This window comes from Egretta garzetta, unplaced genomic scaffold (genome assembly GCF_000687185.1).
Source record: "Egretta garzetta isolate BGI_Z169 unplaced genomic scaffold, ASM68718v1 scaffold68, whole genome shotgun sequence".
NCBI lineage: Eukaryota > Metazoa > Chordata > Aves > Pelecaniformes > Ardeidae > Egretta > Egretta garzetta.
In genome coordinates this window covers 6,359,359-6,371,399 of record NW_009260774.1, presented here as the reverse complement: position 1 = coordinate 6,371,399, position 12,041 = coordinate 6,359,359, and the positions used below count along the sequence as shown (strand labels likewise).

At 44.2% G+C, this 12,041-nt stretch overlaps 1 pseudogene; it reads left to right on the top strand.

Annotated features, from left to right (window-relative positions):
• The first annotated feature begins 4,808 nt into the window (after nucleotides 1–4,808).
• LOC104132972 lies at nucleotides 4,809–5,797 on the top strand (annotated as a pseudogene).
• The last annotated feature ends 6,244 nt before the right edge of the window (nucleotides 5,798–12,041 follow it).

The window sequence follows — 12,041 nt, the reverse complement described above, 5'->3', positions numbered from 1 at the left end:
AACTCTGTACTGTGCTATGCTGCAGCAGATTTTAGCAGGGGGGCTTTTGAGAAAAAAACACCAGTTTTAGTGCCATTTTGAACATTTAACTGACTGCAAATTCTTCATTCTTCATCCGGTTTGGTCCCAGCGACTTGCCTAATTTGGGCTGATTTGGATAGTTTCCATTAGCAGCAGCAGATGGTAGTTGGCTGAAACCATCCTGTGACACAATCCTCTATGTGTACAAATAACCCACAAAGTACTTTTTTTTCCCCTTGGTCACAGCTGAAATCAGATAAGAGAAACTTTATTTGCAATTCCAACCTCCTTAAATAAAAAGCGTTTTTCCCCTTGGTCACAGCTGAAATCAGATAAGGGAAACTTTATTTGCAATTCCAACCCTCCTTAAATAAAAAGCACTCTCTAACTTTGAGACGGTCTTGACAAAAGTTAGTCATGAATACTGCCAGATAAGCCCTGCCCCAGGGCTGCAGAGCAGCACCAGCCAGGCGAAAGAACTACCAAATAACAGCCCCAAAAATGTTGATAGCAACCCAGAACTTTACCAGCAAAAAGAAACTGAGTCATGAGCCTGATTTTGTGAACATGGGTCAAATCCTTAGTTCCCTTAAGTCAGCATTGCTTTAGTACAAAGACACAGCAATTAGGCTGGCTGAATATCTCACACAAGATATCTGTAAATTTGTCTTTCCACCTTTGCCATCCACTCTACCGGGAAACTGCTGTATTGTTATTTACACACACACAAGAAAGGGAAATGGCTCCTTTTTGCATATATTTGAACTAGGCTTCAGAGAAATTTTCTGATAGTCTCTATAACATGCATTCTAAAAGCAAACCTTCAGTGGCAAAACATATGGAATAATAAATTATTTTTCAGCACAAAAAATAAACTCTTGTCAAAAGGACACATTTTCCTGATTCATATTCTCCAACGATCACTTTTATTGCAACTTTTTAAGCCAAATTATTTAGATTGAGTCTATAAGTTTTCTGATTTTCAAAGTTTGTCAATGGGTAGACAAAAACACACACAGTGCAGCGGATGTGATGGAAAAAAGAGGGAGAACAGGGCTGGAGTGGGCTTCCTGGGGCACTGAGCTCAGTGTCCTCCAGCGGCAGGCAGTTGTGGCTGGGGCCAGTACCCATTATACCCAGTGCCCAGTTTCCCAGTTATATTCCTCTTGGGGTACTTCTGGTGTTCCTACCACAGACTGCAGTGCTTCTGGACATTTTTGAGAGCATTGAGGGAGCTCAGAATTACAGAAACAGATGTCAAACACCCCTAATTTGCTGTGTAGCTATTAGAAATTTTGTTTTCTTAATCCTGTTTTCAAAATAGAGCCAGGAAGATCTTTGCCACAACTAATGCCTAACATTTTCCCCAGCCTACTTTCCTTATGAGGTGGAGTGGTGAAGTGCTTGAGAAGGCCTACAAAGCTGAACAGCAAGCTCAGCTGTTCATCCCAAACCAGATATGCACTCACCACCACCAGACAAAGTAGCTACTTGCTGCTGAGCTTTTAGAAGATTGTAAAGGCCCAGAGCGCTGCACTGCAGCAACAGCCTTTTTCTCCTTTACACAAGGAATAAATATGTGTGGATATTCCTTTACACAAGGAATAAATACGTGCACAACTTCTGAAAGGAGGAAAACTTACCTAGGTTTGTTTGAAAGAGTTTGGGGAACTTAAAAACAGCTCAGAAAGATAATAATATTAAAAAAAAAATTAGTATTGCTGTCAAAACTAACCTTTATTCTAAATGAAGAGAAGTGACTACACAGAGGTGAGGGCATGGCTGCCTACTCTTTGCATTAATCAGTTTTGCTGGAAAGGGACATAGGGGAGCATACAGTGATTAATCCAAAAGCAGTGGGAGGATGGCATTCTAGGAAGGGCACAAAAGTCCCAGGTCCAGAAGTCCCTGCTGTACAATGCAGGATGATATCACTTCAGTACGGAGTTACCATTCAATGCCACATTGTCAAATCTTATTCTGTAAGTATATAATACAACAGATCAAGAAAAAAGCCTGTTATTCTTTCTAAATCACAGGATTGAAAGGTAATCATTTCCTCTGTCTGTCTGTCTGTCTGTCTTTCTGATTGCAGCATTCTCTCTCTTCAAATCCTAAATAAAGCCACAATAAAGCCAATGGTTTAGAGAGACTTCCAAAATGCCTTTGAAAAATTCGTGATGAATTGATGAAGGAGTTTACTTTCAGGTGGTATTTTAAGTTAGAGACATTTCATAACAAAAAGAGCCTGTGTTTGTTAGCAGGTGCAGAGGATAACTGTCTCTTTTCACTTTGAGACACCCCATCCATTTTCAATCTGCTTTCAAGTTTGTTTGAGATTATTTTACCAGTGCAGAGACTTAGGAGGCTTTAGAAAGTGTGTTCCTGCAGTTCAGAATATATACTTTTGGTTTTGGGTTTGGGTCCAGTGGAATTTACAGTTGTATTTCTTCCATTTCGCTGTTTATCCTGTTCTTAATCTGCATTGATTTTCCTCCTATAAAGCAGCAAAAAATCAATTTTCCATTATGTTTTTTAACCAGTCATAGTAAGAGTTAAACAGTCCTGGGCATCACAGGTAAAGCAGCTGATAATCAGTTGGGGAGCTATCTCATTTATTACTCTGAGTTGACAGGGGGCTAAATTCTTCCCTTAGCATCGTGTCTAAGGCGAGCAGAGCATTGGTGCCTCACAGCCAGGTACGGTGCTTGCCAGAGCAAAGTCCGCCCCAAAGGCGGTGCCCAGTGTTGTTAGAGACAGTTCTGCCATCCTGGGGGTACCTGGGGTAGCTCGCACCAATGACTGCCACATCTAGAAAGGAAAAAAAAGCAGCTAGAAAGAGGCAGCAGCCTGCTGTCAGCAGACTTGAGGGTCGGGAAGTGATTCTCCTACCGAAGCATTTGTTAGTCACTGTCTGGGAGACCTTGATCTGCTGCCGCCTTACAGAGGCAAGGCAAGAAGTGCTGAGACCGGAGCTGCCCCTGCAGTGACTCAGCCAGGGCCTGATCCAGCTTTCCTTAGAATCAATGGAAGCCTTTCAACTGGTTTTACAGCAGGAGTTTGTTCAGCAGTCACCGTCGCGTGCTGGGAATTACTTGTCCGGTGGAAAGCGCAATGAATAAAAACGTTCCCATATTCATCATCCTCGATTGACAAGAAATGAAAGGACCTTGGTAAAATAATGTGGTTTCAACCTGCAAAAAAGACACTTCAGGAGCCTGAAGACTAGGATAAGCAGATCTTTCCCTGCTCCGATTATTAAAGTACGGGGTCGGGAGACTGCTTGATGTAATAACTCTCTGTGGTCACAGCTTCAGTTTCACTGCTATGACTCACCCCTGGCTGCTCTTAGGTAAGTGCCAGATGCCTTCTTATTGCTCTCAAGCTTCGGTTTTTTTCACGCCTGAACACTTCTCTGAATAACAATGGCCTTCGCACATAATTAAAATTCAGCACGCACTGAAATGCACTGCTGAATCAGGTCCTTAATGCTCAATATGGGTGATTAAAGGATCATAATCTAATAGTTTTTGCCTGACAGTGTGACATAATTTTTCACCGTACCTCTGTAAAACTGGGATAAAAGCTCAAAATGAAATTAAGGAGTACCTTCAAACTAGCTAAAAATTATAGTACTGAAAAAAAAAACCCAAAATGCGTTCAGGTCTCTGCTGGAAGCAAGAGAATTTAATTGCCCCATTAATCACACTTTTACACTTCATCACATTTAAGTGTAAAATATTGATCGATGGTGCTCCCCATTGCTTGAACTTCACAGTGTTAGCCAGGGGACTTTACACATCTTCTCCAGACTCCGTGACCTCTCCCCCGTGTCCTATCCCTAGAGAAGAGGCCAGTACTGAGCGCTCCCATGTTGACTGGCATCTACAGGCTCTCAGGGCCATTTTCACAACTGCCCCATTGCTTTGAGATATCTGAATGGTGATGTAGGGATGGTAAGGAAGCAGTTCTTAGAAACACGACAAAACTATTAGGAAAATGCTGCCCCTTGGTGGTCACTTCTTCCTTATCATTGCCGGCTGGCACAAGACTGGCTACTAGCGCCTGTCTCCGTTTCCACCTTGATTTTCCAGCCAAATCCAGCCAGCTTCCACCACTTTTCAATGTCAGTCTCCTCTCTGACTCGCATACAGATTTTGCTTTTGCCTCCATGGCGCTCTGGGTACATTGTAGAGGTATGCATGAAACACAAAGAGGGGTAAATTCTTCCAAACAGTTTGGGTATAACACCCGTTCCTTTTTGGTTTGGCAAAATACCAAATGCTTCTGCTGCACATGGTTTCAGGCAAGACTAAGTTGCTAGCGGTGATCAAAAAAAGCAATGCTTTTCTGTAGGGATGTTCTGACAGATCCCACACTGCAGCCTTCCAGCTACTCAGCCTGCTCAGGGAAGACAACTAGAAGTTATACCATTAGATTAACTGCATATACTGGGAACAGCGGGATTACCTAAGACTTGTACAACAAGGTTACATATTTCATGTTTTCCTCAATTTTGTACTATGTCAGCTTTTATCAAAAAAGCGTGCATGTGCTATAAGTTTATCTTGTGCTGGTCCGCCTAGTGATTCCTTCCATTCAGCCCCATGCAGCTGTTTAGACGGCTCCAGTCCATGGACATCTGTCCTGGTTTCAGCTGGGGTAGCGTTAATTTTCTTTCTAGTAGCTGGTATAGCACTGGTATAGCCAGCAGAGCAGTGCTCCTCCCAGAGAGCCGCCTGCCCGTCTCTGAAGGGCACGTGCCTGCCGTCAGGATGGGTGGAAAAATGAACCCTGCTCCCACGCCTCCGATGCTGGGACAGCAGGTGATCCACATCACACAGGACTTGGACATGGAGCTGGAGGCACTTTTCAATGAGGTCATGAACCCCAAGCCCATCTCCTGGAGGACGAAGATCCTGCCCGAGTCTTTCTTCAAGGAGCCCGACTCCCGGCAGTTGAGCATGGTCTCAGGCGGCCCCTGTGCATCACATCCACCCCCTCTCCTCGCCCACCTCACCCATGGGCCTGGCCACGGCACAGCAGCATGCACACCTCCTCCAGCGCTCCTACGATGTGACGGATGAGCTGCCACTGCCTCCCGGCTGGGAGACGGCACTCTCACATGGGACAGCAGTACTTCCTCAGTCACACAGAAAAAATTGGAACATGGCAAGATCCTCGAAAAACTATGAACCAACCGCTGAATCACATGAGCCACCATCCTGCAGCTGCCTCCACACCAGTACCACAGAGGTCTTTGGCAATGTCTCAGCCAAATCTCACCATGAATCACCAGCACCAAGTAACACCCAGCACAGCCATGTCATGGCAGAATCGTCCTCCCCAGGCTCCTCAGCCAGGGCTGCTGAATCTGCCCAGTGCATTGACCACACAGCAACAGCAGCAGCAGAAGTTAAGGCTCCAGAGAATCCAGATGGAAAGGGTTTAAATTAGGATGCCCCAAGAGGCTTACCACATCCCTTCCTGCGGCAGGAGGCAGCTCTATGCAGACAACTTCCCATGGACCCAGAAAACACGGCCCCAGTTCAGGCAGCTGTGAATACACCTGCCATGGCAAAGACATGAGCCCCGTTAAAATAATGGATCTGATCCTTTCTTGAACGGTGGGCCATACCATTCCAGGGAAGGGAGTACAGTCAGTGGCTTGGGATTAGGATGCTGCAGTATACCAATGACACCTGAAAATTTCCTCAGCCATGTAGGTGAGGTGGAATATCTGAAAATCCTCAAGAGATACAACTTGCTGCCCTAATGACTTTTGTTACATCTTTGTGGTCAGTTTAATGTCTGCCTGGATTTGATTGACACTAATTTAATTATAGAATACATATATATATATATATAAAAATACATATATGCATATATATTTCTTCCTCTTTAAAAAAAAAAGCACACTATTTTACACATCTGTATGCTTTACCTTTTCAGACCAGGCAGAAATGCTTCACTTTAAGGACAGAAAGTGGATGGTGTTTGTGCATGTCCCTGACTGATCTCCTAGTTGTTGATTAACATCACAAACCCTTCACGAATCACAAAAGCAAACTACTAGGTCACTTGGTTCAAAAGACGCACAGCATCAGACCATGAGAGCAATTTTATTACTATGTTTATGGCAATAATATCAGAAGCTTTTTTTATCAACTTACTTACTTAAGCTATAAAAATCTTTTTTTCATTCTTAGCAACTAACTGTGCTGTATGGAGTACAGAGTAAATCTGATCCATATCAGCCATAATAGTTCTCATTAGGCACAAACAGGACCATTGCAGTTTCTTTTTTCAGTATATTACTGTATAGTTTTTGGAAAATAAATAATTCCAATCTGAAAGTACCAGAATTGGTTTGCAACATTTTTACACTAAAATATTGTTGCAAAATAAACCAGACTGGAACTGACAGCTGCCTTTTAAAAACAAAGCAATGTATTATAAACAAACGTTTTTTAAAAAGATCTTAGATTTTTATGTTTATTATATTAAGCACTATAATTTTGTAACTTAACATGAACAAACAATTTTATATACATATAAAATCTGTGGCAAATACGTCAAATGTTTTTAACTGACAATGTCAAAATACATATAGTTGTATACATGAAAAAAAGATGGTAACTTTATCAGGGCAATGCTAAAGCAGTGTTGTAACTTGACTGCTAAAGTCTTTAATTTATTGTAATCAATGTACAGGACACAGGGCATGTTCTGTGTATTTCTACCTATTGTATATCCTACAAATACTTCTTTATCAGAGGTTTGGGAGTGAGAAGGCATCAAGGGACCTGCACAGGAGATCCAGGTTCTAGGAATAAAATGGGAAGATGGGATGTCATCAGATCCCAATGGACGTGAACAACAAAATAACAGCTATGTCTCCACCAACTAGCAAAAAGGCAACACAAGCTTTCTTAAGCATTGTGGGGTTTTGGAGAATGCATATTCCCAATTACAGCCTGATCATAAGCCCTCGCTATCAAGTGACCCGGAAGAAGAATGATTTCAAGCGGGGCCCTGAGCAATGACAAGCCTTTGAACGAATTAAACAGAGATAATTCATGCAGTCGACCTTGGTTTAGTCCGGCAGGGCAAGATGTAAAAAATGTGTTCTACACCGCAGCCAGGGAGAATGGCCCTACCTGGAGCTTCTGGTGGGAAGCATCAGGGGAGACTCAAGGTTGACCCTTAGGATTTTGGAGTCAGGGATACAGAGAATCCAACGCACGCTATGGTCCAACTCAGAAAGAGATATTGGTGGCATATGAAGGGATTTGAGCTGTTTCAGAGTGGTTGGTACTGAAGCTCCTCCTGGCACCCCGACTGCTGGTGCTGGGCTGGATACTCAAAGAGAGGATCCCCCATACACATCATGCAACTGATGCTGCACGGAGTAAGTGGGTCACACTGATCACACAATGGGCTCAAACAGGAAACCCCAGTCACTTCTAAGTGATCATGGACTGGTCAGAAGGCAAAGATTTTGGAATATCACCAGAGGATGAGTTGATGCATGTTGGAGAGTCCCCACTGGATAATAAACTGCCAGAAAATGAGAAGCAATATTCCCTGTTCACTGATGGGTCCTGCTGTCTTCTGGGAAAGCATCAGAGGTGGAAGGCTGCTGTACGGAGTGCTGTATAACAAGTCATAGAAGCTGCTGAAGAAGGTGAATCAAGTCAGCTTGCAGAGGTGAAAGCCATCCAGCTGGCTTTAGATATTGCTGAACAAGAGAAATGGCCAGTGCCCTATCTCTATACTGACTCATGGATGGTGGCAAATGCCTTGGGGTGGTTACAGCAATGGAAGCAGAGCAACTGGCAGTGCAGAGGCAAACCCATCTGGGCTGCTGAAATGTGGCAAGGTACTGCTGCCCAGGTAGAGAACCTGGTTGTAAAAGTATGTCACGTAGATGCTCACGTACCCAAGTCAGGCCACTGAAGAACATAAAAACAACCAGCAGGCGGATCAGGCTGCTAAGATTGAAGTGGCTCAGGTAAATCTGGACTGGCAAAACAGGGGTGAATTATTTATAGCTCTGTGGGCCCGTGACACCTCAGGCCACCAAGGAAGAGATGCAACATACAGATGGGCTCGTGATCGAGGGGTGGACTTGACCATGGACACAATTGCACAGGTTATCCATGAATGTGAAACATGCTCTGCAATCAAGCAAGCCAAGCGGTTAAAGCTTCTCTGGCATGGAGAACAGTGGCTGAAATATAAATGTGGGGAGGCCTGGCAAATTGATTATATCACACTCCCAGAAATCTGCCAAGGCAAACACCATGTGTTCACCATGGTGGAAGCAACTACTGGATGGCTGGGAACATATCCTATGCCCCATGCCACCACCTGGAAGACTATCCTGGACCTTGAAAAGGAAGTCCTTCGGTGACATGGCACTCTAGAAAGAATTGAGTCAGACCATGGGACTCATTTCTGAAACAATCTCATAGACAAATGGGCCAAAGAGCATGGCACTGAATGGGTCTATCACATCCCCTATCATGCACCAGCCTCTGGGAAAATCAAATGATACAATGGACTGTTAAAGCCTACACTGAGAGCAACAGAGCAATGGGTGCTGGGACATTTAAACATTGGGATACACATTTAGCAAAAGCCACCTGATTAGTCAACACTAGGGGATCTGCCAATCAAGCTGGCCCTGCCCAATCAAAACTTTTACACACTGTAAAAGGGGATAAAGTCCCTGTAGCACACATAAAATATATGCTGGAGAAGACAGTCTGGGTTATTCCTGCTTCAGGCAAAAGCAAACCCATTTGTGGGATTGCTTTTGCTCAAGGACCTGGGTGCATTTGTGAGTGATGCAGGAGGATGGGGAATTCCAATGTGTAACTCAAGGAGATTTGATTTTGAGTAAGAATAGCCTATGACTTGAATTTTATGATGTTAATTGCTGTATAATACTGTATGTCATGACTTCCATGGTGGCTATATGCTGTATCAATGGTGTTACAGTAAGTATTACCCAGATTAATCAAGAATGAATTTTGATGAAACTGAGCAAAGCACAGCAATAATAGAACTGGAGAAGTGCAGTAGTGATGGAACCAGAACTGGCTTCAGCATGCAACAATCCAATACCACACACCACCTCTCCTGCCCTCAAGGACCATTATGGCAAATGGAGTCCAAAGTCATGGAATAAATGAACTCAATGGACATTTTAGAGGGAGGGCCCATAGACTAAGGGAATGATATCTGCGCGTAAATATCACAAGACAGGAAAGGTCATGGTGATTAGTTGGAATGTGTTGGAAAGTGTGGGACCTGGGCATGACATAGATGGTATAGAGCAAGGGGTGGATATTGTCCTGGTTTCAGCTGGGATAGAGTTAATTTTCTTCCTAGTAGCTGGTATAGTGCTGTGTTTTGGATTTAGCATGAGAATAATGTTGATAACACACTGATGTTTTAGTTGTTGCTCAGCAGTGCTTACACATAGTCAAGGCCTTTTCCTGCCTCTCACACCATCCTACCAGTGAGTAGGTTGGGGGTCCACAAGAAATTGGGAGGGGACACAGCTGGGAAAGCTGCCTCGACTGACCAAAGGGATATTCCATACCATATGACATCATGCTCATTATATAAACTAGGGGAAAAGCTGGCTGGGGATCCGCTGCTCAGGAACTGTCTGGGCATCAGTCAGCAGGTGGTGAGCAATTGCATTGTGCATCACTTGTTTCATATATTCTTTTATCATTATTATTTTTCCTTTCTGTTCTGTCCTGTTAAATTGTCTTTATCTCAACCCATAAGCTTTACCTTTTTCCTGATTGTGTCCCCCATTCCAGTGAGGGGGAGATTGAATGAACGGCTATGTGGTGTTTAGCTGCCTGCCAGGTTAAACCATGACAGCCTCTCAGGAGGGTTGCTCTTTCCTCAGGCGTTGGGTCATCAGGGTCACCTGAAGTCATGTGCAGTTGGACCACACTGGCTCATGGCCAGTGTGACCATCAGATTTTCCTCTTCATCACTGGGTGAAGGTGGTCCAGGGGTGAGCATCTACAGACTCCAATCACTTTCTGTCATAAACCCAAGGACTCCTGTTTTCCTTAACTGACAGGGAGCCCATAGCCAGCTGCTCTCCTTCATAAGGTCATTTGCCGGACAAGCTGTTTTCAGTCCCCGATTGATCTTACAGACCATTTCATGTGATGGGAGCTGTGGAATGGATATTTGTGTCTAGCTCCAACTTTTTCTCTTGCCACTCTGCTTTTTCCCCCTCGCATACACTCCCCCCAGGGATGCTGCTTTCACTACTGGAATCTTTCCTGATCCATCCTTGAGCACACAGAGCCAGGGTCGCCCACACAATTCCTGGTGCTATGTGAGGAAGCGTCTGAGTCCCTCCTGGACATCGCTTGGCCGTCACAGTGAGTTTCCACTCTCAGGCACTTCTTCTCTGCCAGCTTCTGCTCGAGCAAGAAAACATTGCGGTTTCCTATATTTGGCCATTGGTCTAGACCACATGAACTCTTGCTATTGTTTTGTTGCCTGTTTTAAGACCTTCTGCTAGGGTGCACTTTTACCACACCCAGATTTTTTTGACAGTCTGTCAAATCTTTCTCATATGATCCTAAACCATAGCATAATCATCCCCCCAGGCTTTGTTCGTGGTTCTTACCTCATGCTTCCTGCTCTTGTGTTGCTCTCCTTTCATCAGGAAGTTAAAATGGCCAGCCATAAAACTATCTTTATTTCTATTACTTGAATCCAGCTTTGCGGCCCCTCAGCTCAGCACCTGCTACTGGGTAGGCTGAGGGTGCCACAGGCACAGACTAGACTGTCGCTGTGACATAGCAATTCAAATTGTCAGAACTTCATTTTTCAGGCTGAAATTAATCTCACTTGGCCCAAGCAGAGCCATATGACTTGTGTTTGCTTTCCAGCATAGTTCAGAGAATACCCATAGTCTCAGACAGTCCAGTGAAACTAGGTCATTCCTAATTGACATGTCCTGTCTGACTTGCAGGGTAAATGCTTTCTTCAGCTACGTTAGACCAAGGGACCTTATCTTCTTGGAACCACCCGAAGAACGGATAGACAGAGGTACTCCAGCTTCCAGTCTTCCCTGGTGGGATGAGTAAATCATGCAGGCTTCTTGCTCCTGGCCCCTGTACAGTAGATTTTCACCTGTGGTGGCACCTCACCTCCCACTGCACACTGGTCCTGTCCTACCCTGTTTGGGATGTCCTTGCATAGGACTGAAAGAACTGTTCTCAGATCATTACACCAGCACTGTAAAATGGTTAGGGAAAGTGGGGGAGAAGATGATGGTGATGTAGACAGAGAAAAATTACAGTCTCCGGTGCCAGATGTAAACTCTCACAGGGCAGTGCTTCCACTGGGATATGCCTGGGCATCCCTTGCTGTTCAGTGTTTTTCCCTTTTATCTCCTTCCAGGCCTTTTAGCTGATTCATCCAAATACCACTATCTTCCAGAGTGAGCTGGTCATGTGAAAGTTATAGTCACTTCAATATTAATTTAGTCACACACACTCACAAAGAAGCCTCTGCCATCTCTCCTGGATTGAATTCCCTGAACACTCTTCGTTCCCTCAAAAACAGTAATGCAGCAAAACCCACATATTTTTTTAAATGCATTTTACTTGAGCTCAGCTTAAGGTGATTTTTGACAACCAAAAAAAAGCAATCACCAGCTCCCAGGTCTGCTCTTCCACAGGGAGGTCTGACAGACAGCAGCCCTTCTGAGTTTTAGCCACCAAGTTGTTTAGCTATCAGTCAGAGGCAAGAAGTTTAACATAGAGCTATTTCTTTCCGTGTTCAGATTTCAGTTGGGTAAGTGTAAGTATGGGCACAACAGCTAATTAAAAGAGGCCCTTGTGAGATGTGGACAATGGGAGAGCCGGGCTCTCCTTTTTTTTTGGTAAGGGCCATTAAGTCTTTCCTGAAGTGTATGGCATATGCACATCTCCCTTACACCTAAACCACCACAGACCTAATATCTG